Source organism: Pseudophryne corroboree, chromosome 7, assembly GCF_028390025.1.
Source record: "Pseudophryne corroboree isolate aPseCor3 chromosome 7, aPseCor3.hap2, whole genome shotgun sequence".
Classification (NCBI taxonomy): Eukaryota; Metazoa; Chordata; class Amphibia; order Anura; family Myobatrachidae; genus Pseudophryne; species Pseudophryne corroboree.
This window is the reverse complement of record NC_086450.1, coordinates 431,821,666-431,825,255: the sequence shown is the minus strand read 5'-3', so window position 1 is coordinate 431,825,255 and position 3,590 is coordinate 431,821,666. Positions and strand designations below refer to the sequence as shown.

The 3,590-nt window shown below is 45.0% G+C and overlaps 1 long non-coding RNA gene across 1 annotated transcript; it reads left to right on the top strand.

Moving 5' to 3' along the window:
- Positions 1-907: 907 nt before the first annotated feature.
- Positions 908-2,653, top strand: LOC134943828 (uncharacterized). Its single transcript, XR_010181778.1, has 3 exons — positions 908-1,215; positions 1,527-1,548; positions 2,557-2,653. It is a non-coding gene; the product is annotated as an uncharacterized LOC134943828 (long non-coding RNA).
- Positions 2,654-3,590: the final 937 nt, after the last annotated feature.

The window sequence follows — 3,590 nt, the reverse complement described above, 5'->3', positions numbered from 1 at the left end:
AAAAAAGTGTGTTATGTCGATATTTATCGCAGCAGAAGCCCTACCTCCCTAACCCACGCCAGCACTCCCACCCCAACCGCCAGCCCCACAACCACAACCGGCTCCTCATCAACCAAGGCAACGGAGGCGTGCTAGGCCACCAATTTTCAGAACCCGTGTCCTACTTTTTGGGATGCCAGATGATGTGGTGGTGCGTAGATACAGGCTGCCACCACGTCTAATCCTAGACACTCTCTCCATAATAGAGAGTGATCTGGAGTCTGAAATTCGGTATCCTACAGCAATACCACCATTGACACAATTCCTTGCTGTGTTACATTTTTTGGCTACAGCCTCATATCAACATGTTGTGGGAGACCTGGTTGGCATGTCGCAGGGCCAGTTCAGTAAGGTCCTGCGGCGTGTCTGCCAGGCTTTCCTAAAGCGGGTGAAGCAATTCATTGATATGCCTTTGGATGTTGGTGCCCTAGATGTGGTGAAGCGGCAATTTGAGGAAGGTGGTAGTCGCTTCCCACATGTTATTGGGGTTGTGGATGGCACACATATTGCTATTCAGCCACCAAGACATAATGAAGAAATTTATAGAAACAGGAAACTGTTTCATTCTCTGAATGTAATGGTTGTTTGTGGGCCATCCCTCCAGATCCTTTCCCTGAATGCCAAGTTTACTGGAAGTTCACATGATGCATATGTCATTAGACAATCAGGGATATGGCAGAGATTAAGAGCAAGTCAACGAGCAGACATGTGGTTATTGGGTGAGTTTGTAGATATTTTTTATCTTAAAAATAAATGAAATTTTTGAATATACTCTTTTTAATTTAAGGTTTTTCCTCAAACAGGAGACCGTGGATATCCTTGCAACCCCTGGCTCATGACTCCTTACCGTAATCCCAGGCCAGGACCACAGATGGCATTTAACTCCGCGCTTACTGCCACTAGGCAGCTGGTGGAGCGCACAATTGGTGTCCTTAAAGGGCGGTTTCGTGTGCTCCACCGCACTGGTGGCGACATCATGTATTCGCCGGAGATGGCAAGTAAAATAGTGGTCCTGTGCGCAATACTACATAATATCGCGGTAAGGAGTAGTGTAGAGCTTCCTCAGGCAGAGGAATTGCCTGATGAGGAGCCAGGGGTTGTTCGACACTTCGGTGGTGGGAGTGTTACACGGAGGGGGAGCCAAGTGAGGGCAAGGATTGTTGCCGAATATTTCAGGTATAGTGTTTTTATCTTATTTGTATGTTGAAAAAACAAAGCACAGTATGCTTATGTTTTGTTTGTAATGTTGACATTTTGTTTGAGATTGTAAGGTCATTGTGTAATGGTTTAGGATTTTTTGTTTATTTGTCATTTTTAAAAAAGTAAAAATCCGTTAACACGTTAAGCTTACAATTTGAGATTAGTACAAAATATAATGTGATGTGGCTAAATAGTGTCCTTATTTGTTTTATATCCTAAAACCTTGATTATTTAAACAAACACAAAAACAAATGAAATTGAATCTTGCCCACTTTGTGACTGTCCAGCTGAATGATCACACAAACTGTGGTGAGTACACAGATATGTTTAGAATTTTATTCAAAACTGTGTGTCTCTGTGTCTGTTTGTGTTATGGTTTTTTATTTTTATTTATTTTTTTATGCAAAAATTTACTTCTGCGGATGCGTTTTTCCGCTCGTGCGAAATAACACTGCTCTTCACAGCATTGCAAAGATCAATAAAGTTATTAGAAATGACAACAGATTTATGACCAATCACATGCTAACAGACGCTATAAATATATGCCCATATAAGGAAAACGCCATTGCCAAGATGCGTGCTGCACCGTTCACCAGGCGTGAGCTCCGCGTCCTGGTTGCGGTGATGGACCGCCGCGTAGGCCGCGTTGGGCGCTTCATCCCAAATCGGGTGAAGCGCGAGGCCTACGCGGAGGTCCGCCGCCTGCTGCGGACTCGCGTCCGCAGCAGGCGGTCAATCATTCAACTTGAGAGGAGATGGAGTGATCTCCGCAGGAGGACTCCCGAGCTGTTGGCGGAGATCCGCCAGCAAATTCGTTCTATGCATACACGACGTAAGTTACATTACATAAGAATATTAGCAAACATTGTGCAAATTTACACTAAGTGGTAGGCTAATTGCAACGCTGAGTGTGTTTTTTTACAAAATAGGACAGTGTGTGTGGTTAGGCCAAACAGTACTGACTGTAGCAAACTGACACCAAACAAGTGCATGTTTTCAAGAATTAATAACCAGCCAGGAAACTGGTCCCAAATACTTGATCATTGCTGCCTATATAATAAGGTGCCTTGAATAGTGATCTGGTGATGTTGCCTAGACCAATCAATATGACTCAATGGACTAGATTACGGAATGAGCTTCAAAGTAAAAGTTATGACTCATTTTGTTTGCTGTGGCCAACATGAATAGGATTTATACATGTTTGATTTTCATTTCTAAAAAACACTGTATTTTACATGGAACAGAACATTGAATATTGAAATTGTTTACTATGTAATTTCACATGTAAACTAAATGTTGTCAAAAATATCATTATAGGACAACAACAACGGCAGACCTCTCCGCCCCCTTCCCCTTCCCAGTCCCCCTCCCCTTCTCACTCCCCCTCCCCTTCTCACTCCCCCTCCCCTTCCCAGTCCCCCTCATCTTCCCAGTCCCCCTCCCCTTCCCAGTCCCCCTCATCTTCCCAGTCCCCCTCCCCTTCCCAGTCCCCCTCATCTTCCCAGTCCCCCTCATCTTCCCAGTCCCCCTCAGCTTCCCTGGCCCACTCCACTTTCCATTCCCCTTCTCACCACACCTCTCCATCTCTTTCTGGGACCCCTTCTCCTCCTTCCCATACCCCTTCTCCTTCAACTTCTACATCCCCATCTGAACCCCCCTCACCCTCTATTGCCTTAACTTTCTCTCCGCCCCCCTCGCCCTCTCAATCAGACCCCCCCTCTGAAATTTGTGCCCAAATCCAGCCTCCTTCCCCCATCCAGCCTCCTGCCCCAATCCCTCCTCCTTCCCCAATCCCTCCTCCTTCCCCAATCCCTCCTCCTTCCCCCATCCAGCCGCCTTCCCCCATCCAGCCAACATCCCCACCCAGTGAATGGGCAGAGGAAGCCCCTGAAGACCGTTCAGGGAGTCTTGATGTTGCCGTGGAAAGTAAGTTTATTTTTTGATTTTTAAAAATGATTACCCACTTACACTTACAATGCCAAAACATGCAGTGTTGTACTGTTTGAATTCTTGGACCCTGGACAAATATTTGTTATTTTCATCATGGTGTACATGTTGCCTTTACATATTTGTGAGTGTCATTATATGTACAGTGTGTATGTGTGCAATGTTTTGTGTGTCCACTCTAGGTTGACACTCATTAGGTAGCCAGGGTTGCCAGGACAACAGGGTTTATATGTGTTAGTTTTTATGGTAAACAGTTAGACCTGAGTGGAGTTTAGTATGTTGTTGGCCTTTTACACTTGGGCCTGTGTAGTCTGAATATTTGCACTTACAAATCACATGCTTCACTTTGTTATGCAGCCTAATGACACACTGATTTGTTGTGTGAAAGTTACATTCACAAAATG